This window comes from Ambystoma mexicanum, chromosome 3q (genome assembly GCF_040938575.1).
Source record: "Ambystoma mexicanum isolate Mex_15411 chromosome 3q, UKY_AmexF1_1, whole genome shotgun sequence".
NCBI lineage: Eukaryota > Metazoa > Chordata > Amphibia > Caudata > Ambystomatidae > Ambystoma > Ambystoma mexicanum.
Window position 1 is genome coordinate 716484584 of NC_090926.1, and position 23418 is coordinate 716508001.

General features: G+C 44.7%; 1 long non-coding RNA gene across 1 annotated transcript in view; it reads right to left on the reverse strand.

Annotated features, from left to right (window-relative positions):
* The window catches only part of LOC138582904 (uncharacterized), a 139586-nt gene that overhangs the window by 11742 nt on the left and 104426 nt on the right, over positions 1-23418 (reverse strand). The window contains exon 3 of the long non-coding RNA XR_011305102.1: positions 11975-12064. This is a non-coding gene — a long non-coding RNA (uncharacterized lncRNA). The remainder of the gene's footprint in view (positions 1-11974; positions 12065-23418) is intronic.

Below are 23418 nucleotides of genomic sequence, written 5' to 3' on the forward strand. Positions count from 1 at the left end.
TACCCCAAATATTAGCAGGTCTCCCCATTACCACCTCAAAGGGAGAGAGCCCAGTCTTAGTTTGAGGGGTCGTTCTCATCGATAGTAACACGATCGGTAAGGCGTCTGGCCATTTTAGCTTGGTGCCAGCACACGTCTTAGAGAGTTTGTTCTTTATAATGCCATTGTGCCTTTCCACTAATCCGGCACTCTGGGAATGTCTAGCTGAATGGAACCGTTTGTCAATCTGTAGTCCTTTGCAAATTTGCAGGACTACAGTGGCAATAAAGTGTGGCCCATTATCAGACCAGATGACTCTCGGCAGCCCGAACCTAGGAAAAAACTCTTTCAACAGAGTTTTTGCCGTGGTTATGGCCGTTGCATCTTTAACCGGGTAGGCTTCAACCCACTTACTAAATGCGCAAATAACAACCAATACATATTTAAGATTGTTACACCGTTCCATTTCAATAAAATAAAAGTGAATAACCTAAAACGGAACAGAAGGTGGAGCAAAACTTCCTCTAGGAGTCTAGGTACCTTTCCCTACATTGTGCTGCAAGCAAACCATGCAGTTCTGGACAAAAATGCTCTGCAATTTTGAAAATCTTATCATTGGCCCATACACTGTGTAGCATTTTCGTTAGTTTCCTCGCACACACATGTGTCCGACCATGAGCCATAATAACCATCATTGTAATGTAGGCGTCAGGGAGTAACCATTTCCCTTCAAAATTGTCTACCCAACACCCATCGTCATCGATCCATCTCTTAGTTTCCTCTATAGTAGCAACTGCTTCAATATCTTTTACAACATCAATAGTTTCTCCCAAAGTGCAAACATTTACAACTTCTTTTACAAGCGTACATTTCTGAACTGAAATCAGTGGCAGTCTGTTTAGCTAGCTGATCGGCGAAGGCATTCCCTTTTCCTACATCATCTGTAATTTTTTGATGTGCTGATGTGCTGATGTGATGAACATTTTATGATAGCTAACTGAACAGGGAGTGCAAGTGCTGAAAGCAATCGCACTATTAAAGTGCCGTGCTGAATTTTCGTTCTGTGCGAGGTCCAGAAACCTCGTTCTTTCCAAAGTCTACCGAAATTGTGGGCCACCCCAAAGGCATACTGACTGTCAGTATATATATTCACTGTACGCCCTTCAGAAAGCTCACAAGCCCGAGTTAACGCTATAATTTCTGCGGCCTGCACAGAGTTATGCATAATTCTTTTGGTTTCCACAACCGTGCTTAAAGTAGTGACAGCATAAGCAGCCGTGGATGTACCGTCTGGAAGTTTAAAACAAGAGCCATCACAAAATAGCTCTCCTTGAGGGCTATTCAAAGGTGTGTCTTTCAAATCGTTTCTGCCTTTAGTCTCTTGTTCTGTCATATAAAGGCAATCATGTGACGTATCGTCATCATCAACAATATTTTGTGAGACAGGTAAAAGTTCAGCTGGATTTAATACGCAACACCTCTGAATTTGAATGTGGGGAGCAAACAAGATCAGTTCATATCTTGTCAATCGTGCAGAAGTGAGGTGTTGCGTTTGAGTTCTATTCAATAGAATATCTACAGAGTGAGGTACCATTAGGGTTAACGCATGACCCAGGACCATTCCCTCACTCTGTTTTACAGACGCAGCAACAGCGCGCAAACATCTTGGCAAAGCGCATGCTACAGGATCAAGGGCGGAGGAATAGTAGCCGCACGGCCTATTTTTCCCTCCATGTTCCTGCGTTAACACAGCCAAAGCACATCCATCACGTTCATGCACAAACAATACAAAGGCCTTATCATAATTCGGAGTTCCTAAAACCGGCGCCGAACACAGCGCGGATTTGAGCAAATCGAATGCTGTCTGGTGTTCCAAAGTCCATGGCAATGGCAAAGAAATGCCCTTCTTTGTCAAAGCCAACATTAGTTTAATCGTTAACGAAATATTCGGGATCCACAATCTACAATAAGAAGCCATACCTATCAAGGCTCTAACTTCCTTTTGCGTATTTGGGACAGACATACCAGAAATTGTCTTTATTCGTTCAGGTGTCAACCGTCCTTTGACAGGAGATAGCCTTAATAGGCGACCTCCTGGCAACAATATTGGAATTTCTTAAGTGAAGCTTTGTGGCCATGTTTTGCTAGATGACAAAGCAGCAACACGGTGCCTTCTTTACAGGCACTCTCAGAATCAGCGGCCAAGAGAAGGTTATCTACGTACTGTAGTAACGTGCAAGAAGTAGGCAACTCGAGGGTATCAAGCTGCTCTTTCAATGCCCTACTATAAATACTTGGACTCTCAGTGTACCCTTGTGGTGCATGAGTGAATGTAAACGATCGTCCACCTAGGGTAAACACAAACAAATACCTACTGTCCTTGTGTATAGGAATACTGAAAAACGTGTTTTTAAGATCAACAACGCTAAAGTGAGTGGCAGAAGCCGGAATCATGGTTAATATCATTGTAACATCAGGTACAATAGGAAATTGAGGAGCCACAATTTTGTTAATAGCGCGTAAATCAATTATAAAACTAAAGGGAATCGCATTATCACCTTTTTTGTATACTGGCAAAATGGGGCTGTTACATATGCTACCCGTAATCTCCTCAATTACTCCACGATTTACAAAATCAGAAACTATACATTTCAAAGCCTGTTCGCCTTCAACTGAGATCTTATATTGCTGGATGCGAGGCAATTTTACTCCATGTTTCAAAATAATTTTAACAGGTTCAATTTGGAGATTGCCCACATCATTATTATCGATTGCACATAAGCATTCTGGAACATTACTAAATTCTGGCGGTAAAGGTCGAGTCAAAAACTGAGAGGCGAGTGATTGCTGGGGTGAAATTGTTAGCGGAATCCCATCCGGAGAACAATGAATTACTGCGTGTAATGCTTTCAACAAATTTAGCCCCAGCAAGTTCTCCCCACAGTTTGTGGTAAGTAAAAATGGACACTGTTCCGTAAAGGGACCCAGTGTTATCGGTACCGGCAAAGAGACCGGACAAACTACAGGTGTGCCTGAAAACCCTACAGAAACGTTGGATTGCCCGGACAGGGGAATATTTGGAACCGGTAAATGGTCAATGGAACATTTCTGTGCTCCCGTATCTACTAAAAATAGATGCTTCCTATTTCCCACCGCCATCTCAACGTAGGGGCCTTTCTGATGAACGGGAATAGGTGTAGGTTCCAAATCCTGCTTCGGGCAATGCTGGCGGAACAAAATATTATCAAAAGGAAGTTCTTCAGAGAGATACGCGACAGAAGGGTGATCATAAATGTTTCTATTATCCACATTCGAAACTTACTTATCTTGTGAAAGAGATTGCTGTGATTCTGGTGCAAACTGACCTCTGCCAGGGCCCCCTGCACCTGGGCGACCTCTGGATTGTCTACCCATGTTCCCAAATGACCTTTGCTGTAAGGTCGGGCATTGTGCGCGCCAGTGGCCTTCCTGCTGGCAGTAGGCACACTGGTTAATGGTTACCGGAGCCAAGGGCGCACTTCCCTGTTGGATGTACTGACCTCTAAATTGATTACCCCCTCTAGGGTTTCTAACAATCTGCTGCAATAAAACTTTAGTTTTCAAGTCACCCTTTTTTTTCTCAAGCTTCTCTTTTTCAATGTTTACACGATTTTCATACTACTGAGCCATATGCAATACTTCTGATTGGGACTTCGCCTGCCAAGCGCTTTCGGAGGACATAATCTGTAACTGGATGTCAGGCAGCAATCCACGTACAAATTTGTCGACAAACAACCTTTTCCCTGACTCTGTGCCCAAATCTTGTCCACTGAAATCCGAGAATACCTGCTCGAACCGATTGAAAAAATCGGTAGCCCCCTCAGACTTTCCTTGGACACAGGCCGTAAGCTTGTCCCATATGATTCTTTTTTCTGGGACCATAGTTTTCAATTTTACAATAATTCTATCAGGCAAGGTTAATATCACTTGAGGTGGTTGTTCGCCAGCTGGTCTTTCTCTGTCCAGCTTAGTCATGTTATCCCATGTATCTCCCAACCCAGGTATGTCAACCATAGTCCTAATCTGCTTCCACAAATCGACTGGCAGGAGTACGGTAAATAATAGGTCAATATCACTTAATGTGAATACCGACGACTGTAAGACCGACTCTATTTCTTTATAGAATCGGGTCGGATTTTTTCATATATCAGTAATAGATTGCTTTACGGTGTTCACTTCCTGTCTTGAAAACGGGACGTGAACAAACTGTGAAACGTAATGTTGCAGGAATTTCTCCGGCTAATATACCTTGTGCAGCATCGGCCGCAATCTCAACTTTTGGGACAAATGTCGGAGGGACCTCTCTCATAGGCAGATGAGAAGTAGGCAACTCCGAACGCTTCCTAAGCAAAAGAGCCAAGTCAAGCGCTAAGGCAGTCAAAGAAGTATCAATCGAAAAAGCTCTCTTATAAACACTCAACAATTCTGCGGCACAACAAATCTTTCTTCTTACACACTCATTCTGCAGGTGCTCTACCATCACCTGTATCACTTTCTTTTTCATTTCTAATGTATATTGACTGTACGTGTCATATACTTCTTCTGGAGTTATCGACATATCCGAAATCCATCTTATCGCGTCCTTTGTACAAATTTGTGCTTCCTCACCTTTTAATTCTCGACGAGGAGAAAACCGTTTCTGTAAATACATAATACCTAAACTATCACCATCTACTTTCCTCGTTCTGCAACTCTTCCAACTCCTTCCTATACTCAAAAATCCTCTCGACATGCTCATATAGCTTCTCCGCAGTATCTCTGGACAATGCTAAGGCGTTCAAATCCTGTAACCCTTGTGGGAAATCTACATCATCTAGTCTATTCCACATTATACTTAAATGAGCCCTAGTCCTTCGATAAAAACATTTTTCTCAGGAATATCTTTTAAATTTTCGAGTGTGGAAAAACATCAACTTGTTCACCCTTCTCCGTACAATGTTTAGCCCAAGCAGTCAATTCATTCCTTTGTCTGGCGATACAGTATTACGAGTCACAACCCTTGGTCTTGCCCCCTGGTCTACTACAAGCGATGCAGGATCACTTGGAAGAGGAAGAGTAGACACATTCTGAATAGCAACAGGTGAAGGCAAGGGGGCAGGCAAAGAGGCGACGGCTGGAAGAACAACAGGAAGAACAACAGGGAGGACCGGAGGAACTATGGGAGGGGGAACTACAACAGGAAGGGGCAAAGCGCCAGGAGGAGGGACATATGGAGGTGGCACGGAGGCATCAGGCCTTCGTTCATGCAAAAGTTTATTAATCAATTCGTCTGACGTATGAAAACCTTTTGAAGAGTAGATTTTCTGAATGCCTAATTGAAATGCCCTGTCCGTGTTCCTAGCTGACTCCAATTGCTTATTTTGATAATATAACCGTGCCTTTTCGACACTTGTCATATGTCGACGCATATGTTTCTCTCTACTCTTTTGTTGCTGCAAAGCTTCTATTTTCCAACTATGCAACGCGTCAAATGCTGCAGACTTAGCCTTCTTCTTTACTAATACAGACTCTAAATATTCTGTACGAGGGATTTCAAAACTACCATTGGTCGGCCACGGAAGATTAGAATTATGTCTGGTTTGTCTGTGCCAAGTGTCATTAAATGCTATACTACCAAAGCCTTTCTTACAGTATATAGTACATGCCGGCGGCCCCTCCTGTAGTGTGGGACGGCTATCTTCCAACGATTGTCTGTCACTGCGGAAAAATGCCCTAAAGCAGGCAGACAATTCCCCAGGCATATCAAAGTTCTGGTGTTACCTGGTTAAATAATTGTGCTCGCGAGTACAATGCTCCAAATTCAGATTTGTCAGGGTTAATTTAAGAATCGGGACACGATTCACCTGACCAAAGGACTGGGAGGCCCGATCGGGTTACTAAGGACAATGCAAAGGATCCACGTGTCTGGTGATTTTTGGCAAATTTACCCACCTCAAATATATGGACCCTCGTCAAGATGTCGTCTCGGGCTATAGCTCACCGTCCAGGGATCGGATTGTGCAGTTTTGTCGAGGAATTCACTTCTCGTTTTAGAGTGGCCGGTTCTGTTGACACTGTCTGATCCCGGTCCGATAGCCGAGCCAACCTTCAACGAGACGAAGTCAATCTTGAGGGTCCCTATTCGGGTGCCATCTGTGAAATCATAAAAAATACAATATTACGGCTGTTACACCGAGCAAAGGAAAAATACACCGACACGGGTTTATAAAGAATCCCAGAATCTTTATTACAAAACTGAACAGTGTTCAACAAAGTACACAAATAACTATTTGGCCGTCAATACATCACAGAGACCACCAGCAGGTCCAATATGAGCAGTGAGGGAATTTCCTAGCTGGACATCGGTGCTTTTATACAATTTGTAAAATGATGTCCAGCCCCCTTACAGGTTAATCATGCACTGGGCTAGGGTCGCGCCAGGTTCACTTTCCTAATTTACATATCTTGTGCATGCGGTTTACTTTTCGATACATTTACTAACACACTCCATTATTCTTCAATTTAACATTTACACTCTTTATATATTGCTTTAATACAGACCAAACAATGTTTCGTATATTATATTCGGATAGCATTACTGTTCTTGTATACTTGCAGTTTAACATTGCTAATTCAAGTAATCCCCTGCTCCGAGGTCAACAAAGGACAAGGCCTACATGACCCTAACATGTAGCCTGAAGGCAGGTTGGACATTAACTTCCCTACAAAGGTTGGAGAGGTTAAGGCAAGAACAAGGACACACGAAACGGCCATTTTAGATTACAGTGTGACTTTGTATAAAACCCCAAAATGGCGGTTTCTAACCTAAAATGTAGGCTTGATTCGAGATGGCGGCTTACATCAATTTCTAAGGTCAAGACCTTGCCGCAGAGAGTTATTTGCGTGCAATTTTCAAGCAACTTGCCATAGGCCAATGTACATACAAATCGTTTGTAATAAGAGGCATAATGTAATATCTGGTTTGACAGGTATGTCACTTTTTATGAAATGAACTGCCTGAGTGTTTAGGCTCCAAACCCAAAGGGGTCATCAGAATACAGTCAGTATATCCTTATGAACCAAGAAATGTGATTTGTCATCACCGGGATGATTGCATTATATTTTGGTTGGATGGCAATGAGACAGTGAATTGAGATGGATGTAGAAAGGCCAAGATACCTCAGAGTGGGATCTGTCCAAAAAGATACTGCCACACAATTAGAGGAAAACACAGAAAATCCTCTTCTGGAGTATTTGACAGAGTTTTCTAAAATGCCAGTAAGACAGAGATCCTGCTCATCGGCACTCCTGCATCTTCCTCTCCTGTCACTCTCTGGCTGGCTTCTCTTAGGCCCTCTTCCTGCTCCCACCTGTGTGGCTAGGAGCCTCTGGTTCATCTTTGACTCCACGCTTTCCTTTTCTTCACACATCTCTGACGTCTCTAAGAAGTCTAACTACCAACTGCACCTCATCAAGAGTATTCTTCCTTTCCTCACCTTCCCCCAGAAGTTCACTGCCTCTAGATCCCTGATCCTCTCTAGGCTGGGCTACTGCAACAGCCTCTTTTTAAATCTGCCTGCCACTACTCTCCACCCTCTGCAACTCATCCAGAAAAGGACTGTAAGAATTGTCCATGACCTCAATCCTAGGGATCGTATCTCTCCAGCCCTGAAATCCCTTAATTGGGTCCCAGTGGCTGCAAGGATTAAGTTCAAGACCCTCTGCATTGTCCACTAGGCCTTCTCGGGCTGAGTCTGTAATATCTTCATTTCTCCCTTCTGAAATACCTTCCTACTCAAGCTTCACTCCTCCACCTCCAACTCCCTCGGGGTCAGTCACTTCTCCAAGCAACGAGTTGGTGGTAGATCTCTTTCTTTGGCTGGGGCCTCCCTCTGGAACAGCCTCTCTGCCTCTCTGAAACTCAAGGAGAACCATCTTTGGTTCTGGAAGCACCTGAAGGCCTTCCTCTTTGCTCCTGCCTTCTCTCTTCCTCTCCCCTGCTGATCTCTGTCTGTTCTTTGTACTGGGCACCTGCCTGCCCTCTGAATTCGTGGCCAGCTTCCTTCCCATCCAGCTGCATACGCTCACTGCCTCCTGGCAACCCTCGCACTTGGATCTGTATCTGCAACCCTACAGTCCCCCTTACCTGCAATTATCAGACACCCGTTGTCTGCACTTGATCCTTGCACTTGCCACCTGCTGTCTGCACTATCTGTTGTTGTTTTGATCATGTGTTCAGCACTTTACACTCCTCCCATGCCCCTGGCACTTTCCCCATTTCCTCTCCACTGCACTTGCGCATTCTCAATGTCACTGGGACTAGTAACATCATTGTTTTGTCCTCCCGTGTACCCCTCCCTTGCCTCGTTTCTCCCTGAAACACTTGTTTGTGGGCGCAAAATGAATAAAATATCATATCATAACAAATTCAAGCTGCAGATGCATGTACAAGTGACTTAGAAAGGGACCAAATGAGGAAAATATTTTCAGAATTCAAGGATGTATTCCCCAGAGATGCCGATGATTGTGGGTACACTGATCTGCATGTAGCCACATTACCAGAAGGTTATTTATATATTTATTGTGCTTTTGTAGGGCGCTTATACATCAAGTAAATTGTGTTGTGCATTAAAAGGGTAAAATACTTGGGAAATGAAATCACAGACCAGGGGTAGAACCTGCAGAAGAAAAAGATAGAAGCTATTCAAAAGTTGCAGGATCCCACAGTTGTAGGGTTTGAAAGGTTTATTGGGGTTGACAAGTTACAATAGAAAATGTATTGAAGACTATGCAGAAATCACACATCCGCTAACTAAGCTACTGAAACAAGGTGTGCCCTGGAAATGGTTGCAGTAACAGCATGGCAGGGTAGCTAAATTAAAAGATCATTTGGCAAGGGCACCATGTTTGGCTTATCCAAAGAAGAACCAAAATATCGTTATAGAGATAGCGTTCACAGACATATGCATGTCAGCGGCTTTGTATAAGAAGCACGATTTGAATAACAAAACCATTGCATATGCCAGCAAAGCTTTGTCACAAGTAGAAACCAAATATAATGAATGTGAAAAAGCACTACAACAACCGTTTGGGCATTACAACTTTCTGCCCGATTATCCAAGGGCAGCGAGTAATCGTTGACACTGCACATCAACCTCTATAATTTCTACAAAGTAAAAGGATCAGATCAGGAAATTTAGCCCAATCAAGAATTACATCATGGGCATTTTTATTAGAAGGGTTCCCCATAGAGGGCACAATAAAAAGAGTCCAGTGGCCCATGGGCTTGCAGAATTACATGATGTGCATTTGTTAGAACCACAGACAGTACAGAATTGGAAACTGAGTTGGTGGAATGTGTACATTCACCCCACACAAAGCATTTGATTAAAGGTGTCAAAATTTCCCAACCGCATATGTGGATGGTTGTGCATACCATGTGACCCTGAAAAAGAGTTAGTGGCAGGAATCGGAAATGTGTGGGTACAAAATTATGATATCCAATCAGTGAACACGTGGAAAGGTCCCAGAAGTATATGCTGACTGTTACATGTTTAATGTCAAAATGGTTGGAATGTATACCTGCTCCTGATTGCAGTGCACAGACCACGGCAACCTTATTGATGAATCACAAATTTTCATGGGTTTGGCTTTCCCCACAGAATAGAGTCAGACTGTGGAAGTCATTTTAGCAGTGCCGTAATGACCAAGATGTGACAAATCTTAGAGGTGAAGAAGAAGTTACATATTTCATATTGGCAATTTTCTAGTGGGGCAGTGGAACGATGTAAGCAGGGTCTAGTTAGGATTTAGGACTCCCTTTAGCACTCACAGCTATTAGAGTGACACCATCAAAGTCCACAAATAGCCCGCACAAGTTAATTGCATGCAGGAAAACGGTACTTCCCCAACACTTGTTATGTAGGACCAATGAGCAAGTCTTGGTAAATGCATCCACAATTTATGAATATGTGGAAGAGTTAAGGAAGCATTTGCATTTGCACAAAGAAATATAGAAATAAGAGCCAATGGTGCAAAGTCGTACTATTACAGAAAATCAACCATTAGAGAATATGAGATAGGTGACCAAGTATATCAGTCTTATTTTGTGAAAGGAAAAAATAAGAATTCTAAGTTCCTGGCTTCCTGGTGTGGCCCTTTCAAAATTGTGGACAAAATATTGCCTGTGATATATAGAATACTAAGGAAGGAAGTCAATCTGGCCGTGGAACAATCTGTTCACATTAATCAAATTACCCAAAAAACATGAAATAAAATGGTTGGAGCAGCCCAGTGGAACAATTAAGGGTTAAAAGGGTACTGAATACATCAGGAATAGAGATGCATCACGATCTAGGGGAGTAATGTGGTTCACGATAGTTCACAATGGGATGGACATGGATTTCAGCAAAAAGGATTCAATGTACCAGGTAAATAGGAGTGCTTAGTGTGCATGGAGGAATGAATGAAATGTTGAGATAAAATAAATTGAATACAATTGTTAGTACTCGATCATTAACATGTCTGTCTTTTTCTTCTGTTCTAGAAATGAATAACTAATTTTCCTTCAAAGGGTTGTGTGCTGTGCACTATGGAGCCTGGAGAAAGGAGTAGTCCCCGGGACAAGAAAGGAGGTGGCGAAAGGCTGGTGGATATAGAGGCGAAGACCAGGTGACCAGGCTGCAGTCCATGTTACACAGCAGGAGAAAGAGGAATAAAGACTGACTTGCTTGCATTTTTTTGAAATGTTTAATTTATAATGTGGACAGTAATACGGACACAGGCCACACCAACAGTTGGATAAGTTATGCGCAAGCCGGTGCCAGCATCAGGCATTGTAATGGAGGATTCCCCCAGATTAATTTTATGGAATAGGTGCATATTCCATCAATGTTAGCGTGGACCCAAGCATTATTTTTAAAACAATTGTACATTTTACAGACGTTAAATCTATTCAAGTGGGATAATGAGTTCAGATAGGTAGGGAAAGCGTTAAAAGAGTGGTAAAAGAGGTATTGGTTCAATTGGACAAAACATTCATAAATAAAAATGCCAAGAGAAGAAGGGAACTTTTAATGGCAGAATTTCTGATAGCGGGAATCGTAGTCACAATAATTGGGGCTATTGATGGGACAACTGTGTCGACGGCAAATGCAGTATCAGTGAACACGCTAAATGAAAAGGCATGAGAGTTAGGCCAAGATTTAAGGATTTTACAACAAAGATCGGACACAGTTAAATTGGAGCAGAAGGAATTGGTGCAGTATGGGAATCTAGCTATTGCAAGCCTAAAAGAGCAATCAATGCTGTTAGAGCGTAATATAAATGCACTGGTCAGACAGAATGTGCTATTGCAGGATATGATGAATTTTATAAACCCATTGGAAGTGTTATTAACCACATTTTTGCAGGATGTCAAGACGGAGTGTCTGAGTTGATACAAGGTCACATTCCTTTGTATTTTGTGTCATATGACATGACCCAGCAAATTATGTCACAGATAACATGGCAGGAAATAGAACCAATACAGGAAAAAAACGCATTTAAAATGGGAAGTGCAATTCCCTTATAAATAGATGTAGAGCATATGGCGGTTGAATTTTTACTAAGCATTTCATATACTACCTTAGAATTGATATGCTAAATCAGAATTGTACATAATGTAGGCTTATGGCAGAATGATAAATACATACACATTGTGACTCCTGGAATGGTGGCATTTCAAACATGGAAGAAGTATCTAATTCCAAAATTACATACTTGAAAAAAGTCCAAGGAACACAATTATATATGCCCAGGAAAACCATTCTTACCTGATGCAACACATTCTTTATGTGGGCTACAGGTAGATCAAGCAGTTACTGAAGGATGTGAGGTGTCAATCAGTAATACAAAACCTCAGGTGTTAGTGCATGCCAAATTAATCAAGCAGAGGGGGCTGGTTAGTATATATGTAGAGAATTACATGGTCACATACCTGAGTCAAAGTTCTTTTGTAATAAGGCCATTGCAGTACAGTGTGTTCTTTATGACGGTACCCCAGGACGCCGTGGTAACAGTTGGAGGACTAACACTGATCCATGTAGATGGTGATTTATGGGAAGGAAGAATAGAAAACATAGTTACTCCAAAGAAACACATTTCCTATGGATCCTAATATGAAGTATCTCCTGCAGCATAAGGAAGCACATATGATCAAGTTTAACATACAAAATGATAACATTACAGTGAGTGACTTGAGTTTGGCAGACAAGATCTCTCAGATGGCTGCCCCCTTTCCTGGATCAGGACTCATCCCTTTCTGCGAGAAAGCATGTCTGAAGAAATTGAGATGCGACTTATGAAATGAACATTTTTAAGGATTGAGAGTTAACACTGCTTCCATCAGTGCGGTTCACACTTGTGTCAATGCCTGGTCATGTTGTTCGATTGTGGCACCAAATATTAGAATATCATTGCTGTAATTGAAACAGTTCCTCGCATGTCAATTACTCTTCAGAGGCTTTCTTAGAAAATCTCTGCTGCCAATGATTTGCCAAAATAAAGTATTTTATACCAAAAAAGTCCAATGTGGATGGCAAAAGTGATGATGTATCTGGAATGCACATCCACTTTGATTTGATGGTAACCCTTATTCAAATCGAGTTTTGAGAATACCTTTGTACCAGTGAGCAGGCGGATCAAGTCATCTAGGTGCATTTCAAGGTGCCTTTCACATTCAATTGCTTTGTTGGGTTGTCTCATGTCAATGCATATGCGTATCTTATCGAGTGCTCCCTTTTTGGGCACTGCTGCAATGTGAGAGACCTACGGTGTGGGGTAACTAGCTGGTTCAATGATGTCCTCAGATAGAAGACATTGTATCTCCTTTTCAACCTGTGGTTAGAGTTGGATCGGTATTCTCTAAGGGTGTTGTGCCACTGGTGTTATGGCCTCATCAAGGTGGAGTGCTACTGGTGCTCCCTTGAGGTGACCAATACCTTTGAATAATGATGGAAATCTCTCTGTATTTGGAATTTTGTGTTGCATGGCATAAATCACAGCTGCAATGTTCATCTCATTCGCAGTGGGACAACCTAGTAGATTGCTCCCTGGTACTTCTCCTTGGAGAACAGGGATTTTGCTATTGCCTGTTTTCTTTTGTAGCAGAATGTCGTAGAGAATTTTCTGTGATGCATCACTGGGCCTTTCGCAGCACATTGAAATACCTTCAGTTCCGACAGCATCAGTCATGGTAGGTGAACCACCTTGTGAAATTCTGACATGCACATGATGTTTAGCACTGATCCCGTGTCAATGACACATTTGGCTTGGTGTTCTCCTAAAAATATGTCAATGTCACTAGCAGGTGGTGTCGCTAGCTGCGTCATCATGTATGCATAATCATTCTCATCTCTTCCTATGAAAGGATGGGGGTGAGGAAGATCTCCCTGTCACTTGGTGAGCGTGGCTTACAAGATCTCGCCTTGCATTTATGTCTCTTCTCGCTGGTGCAGAGCCATGTGTATGAGAATCTTGTATGGCCGGTGGGAAGTTGTTTCCCTGTGAATTAACAGGTAATGAGTTGCAGACAGCAGCTATGTGATTTTCTCTGCCACAGTTGCTGCATTTCTGTCTCAGGGTATGCCATCTTACTCCTTCTTCATGAGGAAACGGCAGGCCACATTGATAACATCGCCCTGATGATGCCTACCACTTCAGGAAGCTATAGCTAGGGCATATGTTCTTGCCCCCTTGCATGACCTTATATACCTGCTCCTTCACCAATACTTTGCTGGTCCCAATTCAGGACGTTTGTGTGTCTGCTCTGGCTTCTGTTCTGGCCATCAGCAGTATTGTGACAAGAGGAAATAGTTCTCAGAGTAATTTCTTTCGAACTGCCGAAGACAAACATCCTCCAATGATTTGGGGTCTAATTACCGCATCATTTGTTAATTTGTGGAAGTCACAGTGAGCCACCAGATTGCCTAAGCCATAGCTCCCGGTGTGGACCTAGTGACTGCTGGTCATTCATGTCGAATGGAATGGGATGGAAAAAAAACAGCTGTAGTAGATGGGTCCTCTTCATTATGTTCATTGTCTGACATTTTAAAGTTCTGCTTGTGCAATCTTGTTTCGTTGGAGACAAGTGCCTGGTTCGTATTTCATTCAGCCTTACTGTCAGTCAAAATGTATCAATCCTGAGGGAATGTGTGAAACGTGGATTGAATGAGGCTTCTTGTATCTTATCCCATCCTCTATGCCATTGTCCTGGCGCCGAGTGTATGAGACTGCAAAGAATATGCGCAGCCAGAATGTGGAGCGACGTAACTTTATTTTCTCATGCCAGCAACTGTTGTGCATGGCAAATCCCTCTGCGCATGCGCGACTTGCACGCACTTTAATTGGGTGAGGCACGACGTAACGAGTGAGTGCTCGCTAGAGATTAACTGTGTCCGTGCGGGACATGACAGAGGGTTGCCCAGAGTAGTAGCTATTGTTTGAAATGTCATTCATAATGTTCCTGCTATCAACCTTCAGTGTTGCATGTGGCACATGACACCTGCACATGTTTGGGCTCTGACCGCCTACACTCTGTGGCATGGTCAATTATTGGCTCAGGTTCCCTAATCACACCTGTGTACCAATATCTCCCAAATGTCTCTTTCACTTCGATCTCTCATCAAATAGCACAACCTTTGCCTGGCTTTATTTAGATCTGCCTGTTTCTTTGGTATCCACTGATAATAGAGAATATAAATACAGAGAATGCTATAACAGAACCAAAAACAGAGTAAAAAAAAACTTTAAAAAGATGTGGGGTGGGCTAAAACGGGTGGGAATGGGGTTTGTTTAATCACATGGAGAAACGGGGGGTTTGGGCAGGGGACCCCCCCAAAACAAAATCCATATGTTTTCACTGTTACTGTTTTCGCTGAAAAAGCATGCTCTGTTATGCATTCTCTGTAATCAGAGCCCTTTCTTTCTCACCACAGAATTGATTGCTGCAATTTTGAAGAGGGATGAGAACTGTGTGTGTGGGGTCTTGTATTCTTGGCAGATTGATCCTGCTTTGAGTTGGTGCAAGGTCAGGGGTGCTTTTCAGGGTTTCTTTGCAGAATTTGCATTTACCTTACCGTTTTGAGATTAACTGCTTGGGGTCTGAACAGAAGGCATGGGTCACCTGAATGCTCCGCTACAATACCATTTCATGATGCAGTAATATCACGATTGCGATCATGTCGCCAGGAATCCCTTTTGATTTTCCTCTATGTCCTTTGTGAATCTCAAATTATTGGCTTAGAGTTCATACATTCAGCCCTTGGTCTAATGTATCAGCTGCTGACTGTGTAACTAAATCACAGCTGCTCCATCTAACCACGTCGTGGGATCCTTGAGTATTTACTGTGATTTGCTGATGCATTGCCCTCTGTTATTGCTGTGCGGGATTGGAAAGGGAATAGGCGAAATACATTGATGATGCTCCCTATAAGTAACTTGACGTAAACATGTATTTACGTAATTACAGATGTGCCTGTTTGTGAATGATATGAATTTGAGATTGGTTTCGCCCCAGAAAAGGCGCTTTCGCGAATCATTTCAGCAATGACGTTTCTTCTGATTTGTATTTTTTTCAAGACGTCCATCACTCCCAAAATCAGGCATGGATGCGCCATATGATACAAAATGCGGAAACAATGCACGGCAGCTCCGAACGGAAAGGCGTGCAGCGTGCGCGGACGTGACGCATGGTGGAGCGTTGCGCCCTGGGAAGGTCCCTTGAAGAGCTTCATAGTCTCCTCTGTCCCCTGGGATGAGAAGGGCGGAAGCACAAACAATGCACCACGCGGCTCCTGGCTAAAAAGGATAGATGCAGCATTGTTCGCCTTGGCATTGGGGCAGCATAAAGCTCCTTTTTTGCGTTTTCCTGGACACGTGATAAGGAAAGATTAATTGCCCCCGGAACTCTGGAAAGAAAAACAAATTTCCACTAGGAGGGTCTGAAAACCGAGAGCTCCAATAGATGGGGATGTAGGAAAGGATTTAGCTGCGGGAAAGCATCTACCCACATCCACGATTAGGCTCATCGCGGCCATAATGATCCAGTTCTACACACAGTGGAGACACACAAGGAATTCACGGCATGAACACTGGTTTCTGCGTCCGGGTTTGTGGGTCCATCGCTACATACAGGTGGTCAAATCAGAGTAATCACGAACATGTGCACTTGTGCATGGCAGACCAGACTGTAAACAAAACCAAAAAGTCTGCTCTGGCAAGGATGTAGGTGGTTTGACCGAATCCATGTTTTCGAAAAAGTGAACTGACCGAATGTTTTATTTATTTTTATTGAGGGGGAGACCGCAGCTGTCCCTCTCCTTCCCCTTACATTTATTAATATCCCTTACTCCACCCCATATATATTTGATTGAAAACGTTTTTTTTCTGTAAAAAAATTTAAAAAAACGATTCAGTCACTTCTTCCTCGAAAACATTCAATTCGGTCACTTCTACGGTATTGCTCTGGCGAGGCACATTTTGCCGGAATGCAACTCCATGGAGTTCTGGCCCAATTCCTCCCCTGAATATGCCATACAAACAAGTACCAACATTAGAGGTCCTATGCCTCCGGCAAGATGGCAGACTTGTGCCCGGTTGGTCTAGTCTTTGAACTCCAAACAGGACTCCTCAAGAGCCCTCCTTAATACCTTTTCCACTCCCATATAACCTACTCATTTTTCAATCTACTTTCACCTCTAAAATACATACACAGACCCCCATATACCATGCAGCCTTATAAATAGTACTACATTGGGGCCAACTGGAGCTCAGTACACAAGCCACTACACCTTTAGGACTATGACAACCCCTTCTGCCTCCCAGTCCAGTGGCTCCTCCACTGAGCGCAGTACATGTAGTTTAGAGGACTTGGTGTGTGCCCCCAGGATAAGACATTCGCCAAAGTGTCACCACGATAAACTGTGCACAGGACTTCAGTACTTCTGGCCTGCGTGCACCCAGAGCTCAGGATTTGCACCATGCTCCCCTAACCTTCCTGGCCCTGCCCATTTTATTTCCAGAACCGTGCGCCATGAGGCTGCACCAATGCCAGAAGTGCGCTGCACAAGATCACTTTACATGATAAAATATTACATCTGAAAAGGTAGCAGCCGATCTTGCAAAGGCAATGGTATTACGACCTCTCCACCCCCACCCCCGTTGTAAGCACATGGATTCTGCCTGAGTTCTGTTTGCTGAGAAGATCCGGGCACAATCACTGCAAGTGCAGAGCTGCCACGCACATCAGAACGTGCGGTCAGTCATCTCATCCTCTTCTGGTCTCACACATGTTATGTTATAGGATTTATAAAGCACACTTTGCCAGAGGCAGCTTGGCGCTGTAGGTACAATCCGATTTTAGGTCATGCCAGTAAGAGTCAAAACAAAAAAGTTGTCAGGGCATGTCTGAACAAAAGATGATTCAATGTCTGGTGGCAAAGTGTTCCACAGCTTGGCTGCGGCTACTGAAAAGCCCATCCACCAGTTCTAGCCAATTTATAACATGGAAACACCAGTAGCTAGCTATCCAAGGAACGGAGAGTCTGGGTATGGACATAGTGCTGGAACTTAACCCGAAGCTACTCAGCTCCCACTCCATGAATGGCACGATGAACAAGGCAGAGAGACTTAAATACAATGGGGTCATTACAACCCTGGCGTTACGGTTTTAACGGCGCCGTAAAAGGTGTCGGCACTGTTAAACCCTTAATTCCTGATTATGAGGTCCCTTTGCGGCTCCCGACCTTAACGGCTGGTCTGGACCGGCCGTTAAAGCAGGGACCCGCAAAGGGACTTCCGAGGTAATTACGGTACCGCAATTTGCGGTACCGTAATTACCGCCTTCCCCAGTCCCATTGAGCCATATGGGGCAAAAATGGGAATGGGAAAGGGCCTATGGTAAATGGGGAATTACCGCCCCGCCAACCTTGGAATGGGGCGGTATTTCCCCATTTAGCATTGGCGGACTTGTTACAATACCGTCAGCAACCATGGTGCTACTAGCGCCATTGGTTACCGCCGGTGTTGTAATGAGGGCCAATGTGTTTTACCACCCGGAGCCAGTGAAGGTGGTGCAGAATGAGTGTGATATGCGCACCGTAAGGAGACCCAGTAGGCACCTGAGCTGCAAGATTCTGCAATCACTGAAGGCGGATGATAAAATAAAGAGGCTGCGCCGAATGCAGCGCGAATGCAGCGAATTGCAGTAGTCCAAACGGCTCATAATCAAGGAAGCAACCACTGATGCATGAAGGTGTCTCGGGAGGAACGGACAAACTTTCCGAAGTATCTTCAGCTGTCAGTGCCCTCCCTGCTGACAGACAGTGCCAACCTGACCCTTCCGAGAGAGAGAGAGAAGACAACTTCACTCCCAAGACTTTGAAGTCTTTGACAACCACCATAGGAGAAGGAAAAGGTCCCAATGAAAGAGGCCAAAAAGAGGGGGTCCAAAGGGCAGCCATAGACAGAGGGCCAGCCACAAGTGCCTCTGTCTTGTCCCCATTATATTTCAACCAGTTGGAACTCATCCATCATCCTACGGCCTCAAGGCAGCTTCTAAACTGAGATGACGTGTCTGAATGCAGAAGATTCAGCTGAACTAAAATCTGTATCATCTGCATATGAATAACACCTAAAGCCGTGGGGTGCATATATGTTAAAAATAATAGGGGTAAGGGCTGAGCGCTGCAGAACACTGCAAGATGGAGGAGCAGATGCTGAGCAGAAAAGAGGAAGAGAAACTATTTGCGTCCTGTCAGACAAGAAGGAAGAGAACCATGCTAATACCTAGCCCCAAATGCCAGCAAGGGCAAGGCAAGAGATCTAATAAAACCAGTGCCCCCACTCCACATTGGTCAGAGAACCTCACTAGATTGTCCATGGCTGAGACGACAACACTCTCAGTTCCTCGACTCGGTCAAAAACCTGATAGGAAGGAACGCAAACAAAAATGATTCCACTAGGAACTGGCTGAGCCGAGGAGAAATAGGAGACTCAAGGAGCTTCATCTGAAAAGAAACAAGAGAGATGGGTTGACAAAATGTGCTGCCATAGAAGGGTCCAAAGACTTTTTCTTTAGAAGCGGGGCAACTAATGACTGCTTCAACTCCATAGGAATCAACCCAGTGGTGCAAGAAACATTTGCCACCTGAGGGATCCAAGGGATGCCATGATTTCTTTCCAGATATCTAGAGGAATAGGGTGCGCCGGAGATGTTAACTTAAGTTTGGATGTTGCCTGTAAGAGGTCTTCTACAGAAAATACACGGGTGGAAGAATAAGAATGAGTGAGGCTTTACAAAATAGACGCATCAACTAAATGGTCAGTGATAGATATACTTGCCCAGATATCAATTATTATCTGTACAAAAAAAGATGAAAGAGAATCACCAAAAGCTTGGGATGGAACTTCCCTGGATACAGAATTGGGAAAAGATGCAAGTGTATTCATTAGGGAAAAAATGTCCTTGTGTTGAGCTACGGCTACTGCAACTTTCTGCTGATAGAAGGAACACTTGGCCTTACGAATAGTGCTATGATATTGCATGTGGTGTGTCCACGTGCATGCAGTGCCAGCATGCCTCAAATGCCTCCACAGACTTATGAACCAAGATTGTAAATGACTAGAGCATATAGGGAGATATGGATGAGAGGCAAACATTTAGGGCCAGAGTCTCAAAACCTTTTTGAGGCACAAGTGAGGAGATGTGCTGGCGCATTGTCTCACTTGCGCCCAAACAAAGGAGCGGCCCAATTCACAAAGGGCATCAGAATGAGCGCATCCCAGATGCCCTTTTTTCACTCTTTGTGCCTTTGTACATATAAGGGGGCATTTCTGCACACATTTAAAAGCACATCCGGAAATTCTCAAACGGGATGCACATTTAAATGCGCCAAAAATGAGGTCGATGTGCAAATCAGGGCTGCGTCTTTTGTGGCTCTGTCATGATTTTTCTTTAAGTGTGACAGTCACGGTTTAAAACATGGCTGTCACACTGGCTTTTCTATTCCCCAAAAAGGGATGGGATTTTTTTATTTTTTAACAGGCATTAAACAGAGGCAGGCCTTGAAAACGCCCGTCTGTGGGAAATGCGCTCGTTGCTGGGAGGCCGCAGCCTACCATACATTAGTGCCGGGGGCACGATCCCGACACAAATGTGTGCAGGGAGCTCGACACGCACCACTGCGCTACTGAGGAGCCCTTCCGGAAATGCGCAGGTCACCTGTGAGAATAAGGGGACCCCCGCATTTCAGCAATGAGCTCAAATTAAGAAGTGCATCCGCTGCGCTTCTTTCATTTCCGCTCATTAATGAGATTCTGGCCCTAAGAGTTCAAGTCCCAACCTCCACACTTACACAGTTGGTGATGTTGGCTCATTTCTTTGACTCACTGTGCCTTGGTTCCTTCACAGTCTAACCCTTTATATCAATTATGAAATAAAAATGAGCACTTATTCTGTGGGGCGGTGATTGAGAGTAAAACATCCATACCTGCTACGATTGATATATGTACTTGTGAGTGTGTTACTAAAGCTTGCAGGGCTGCTACCTGTGTCGCACCAACACTGTACATGTGAGGGTAAGCATGACCAACTTCTGCCTGTACTGCGCCTGTTACCTGAGCGCAGCACCGGCTCAAGGTACGCTAGGTGGGTGCGTCCGCACAAGGGGGCCACCTTGCCTCCAGCTCAGTGTCATATAAACTCAACAGCGCCTACTAAACAATCACAGCGCGACTCCTTTTCACTAGGCGCTGTTTGCATGACACCGAGCTGGAGGAAAGGCGCCCTTAAACAGACTTACGAGAACATGCAGAACAGCAGGGGGCTCCGTTCTGTTGTTCGGCGGTGAGCCCCCTGCTGGTCTGCATTTCTAGTGGGCGGGGCGGGGGCACACGGATCTCGCATATGGCACGGGCAGACCTGGGGGGCACTGCCTGAGTGAATGAAGGACGCTTCCGTGGCCGTCCTCCCCTGTTCTGTACCTGCTGTGTGTGTCTGCGTGCATGCAGGCATGCGTGAGCGTGTGTGACGGTACTCTCCATGCGATTCCTGCTACGCAGATCTGAGCAAATTCTCCATATCGACCCCTCTCAATCTGGCTTCTTTCATAAGCAATTAGTAGAGTTCCCATCCGCTCTGCCAGCATTGACAGGGCCGCACTTGAGAAATTACACGCGTCTAATGTGGTCGTGGGGAGCGGTCCAGCAAGCCTATCGCAGCACTCATGTTAATGAAGGGCTTAGTTACAGGCCATGCCCCGGTGCCCAGAACTGGGCAAGGCAAGGCTGAGTGCAACGCACCCGTGCCCCTTGGCCCCCTGCACACGAGTCTGCCTCTTCATGGAGTGCCTCTGGAAAGGCGCCTTTCCTGGCAGGCACAGAACGCCCGCAGCCGCAGGGCCTCCGCGTGTATTTGGTAATGAACACCGACCCTGGGGTCAGGCTATTATGTAAATACCGGGCTCCAGGCGAGAGGTGAGGCGCCGTTGGAGGACTCTCAGAAATAGAAGATTAATGTTGGAAATTGTCATTTTCCTGTGAAACGTGCTTGACTCAAAGCATAACAGAGCAAGGAAATATGCAATTAAGTGGAAATTAGCCTTGAAATCGATGGCCATGGCTAGGTTTATGATTTTCTTTGTGTTGCCTTCCCTTGCTGACCGTTGGAAAGAACGGAAACGCTGCTTTGTGGACTAGCTGCGGCGTGGACAGGGCCCAGTACTGGGGATGCATGTCGAACCTGAAGGACAATCCTGAGGTGCAATGCAATGCAAAGACCCTTTTTTCCTGGAGGCCATGGCGTTGCTCAGTCAAGGGTCCACATCGGTCGCAATAAGGGGTGTCAGGCAGCCAAAAACGTTTATTAAAATGTGGCCCACACTACTAAAAGGAAACATAGGCAAAATTAGCCAGGATGCCCTAAGGCCAAGTTACACTGGTCGGGGTGGTACTGTAGAGTAGGAAACTCAGAAGCTGCAGTAAAACATATCCCTAATTGTACCATTGTTTTTCAGTGTAAATTGGCGCGTTAAGCAGTGTTTGTAGAAGGAAACATTGGGCTTCCTTATGAATGTGGTGGAAGTGAGAAAACAGGAAGGGTCAGAAAATACTCCCTGCTTGACTACACTGCCTATTTGGGCTTACTGCACCAAACACCCAGACTCGCTTGTAGTGGAAAAGGCCGCGTTAATGTGACAGGCCAAAGCTCACAAATAACGGTTTACCTGGCACACTGGCCTTACAGACTAACACAACTGTTTTAACAACTTGCCAAACAAATTTAAAAATTAAATACTTTCAATTCCCCCAACAATTAAATAATTAAATCAGTTCAACTTCCTCCCTACCTATCCCTTGCTCCCTACCGTCTCCTTACCATCTTCTCCAGGCTTCCCGCTTTCTCCCCAGGGCCATGCCCCTCCATCTTCCATACCTGTTCCTCCAGGGTAGCCCGTTTGTGCAAACAGCACCACTCCCATCATTTCATGCGCTATTACCCCATTGTGCTTCACTCCCCCCTCATCTAAAGGGTCCAAGCCCCCGGCACCCAACTTCATACCCTTACAACTCTCCTCTACACCAAACTCCTCCTTCCCATGACTTGCAGCCAGACTGACCTGCCACATCAGCAACGAGAGAAGCTTTACATCATAAAGTTTCCCCAACTAATGCCCCAGCCTGTCACATGAAAACTGCCAAAAAAAAACCTCCAGCCCTTTAAAATTTTAGTCATAACACTCCCGAAAAATGCTATTGGGGGAAAACAAAACAAAAACTGCTTAATAAAACCCCCTTGGCCCCAAAATGTTCATCCTTGCAGGCCCTAAAAAAAAGAGGATGGGAGGGCGGGGACAAACGCTCATCCTAACAGTCGCCTGCTCGAACCTTTACCAGCCCCCTTAAGTACCCCAGGGGACGCGCTAAATAACCCCAGGGGGAAGCGCTTCGCGTTCCCCCAGGTCACCTCTTTGGGCTTACTGCACAAAACACCCAGACTCGCTTCACAAGGCTTCCCGCTTTCTCCCTGGGGCCATGCCCCTCCATCTTCCATACCTGTTCCGCCGGGGTAGCCCGTTTGTGCAAACAACACCACCCCCATGATTTCTTGCGCTATTCCCCCCATTGTGCTTCACTCCCCCCTCATTTAAAGGGGCCACGCCCCCAGCAACAGAAAAACCCTCCCCTGAAGTGTTCTTTCTGCCCCACCTAACCTAAAATTACCTCTACTTCAAAATGTGTATTATGTCCAGGACCGCCCACGTCCCGCCTTTACTCACTAGTATTCCCATAAACCGATAGATGCACTCCCTCCTCTTGAAATGAAAATCAACAAAAGCTGTGTCCCTGAGCACCAGCACTTGTGGCCCTAACAACATCCCCAAC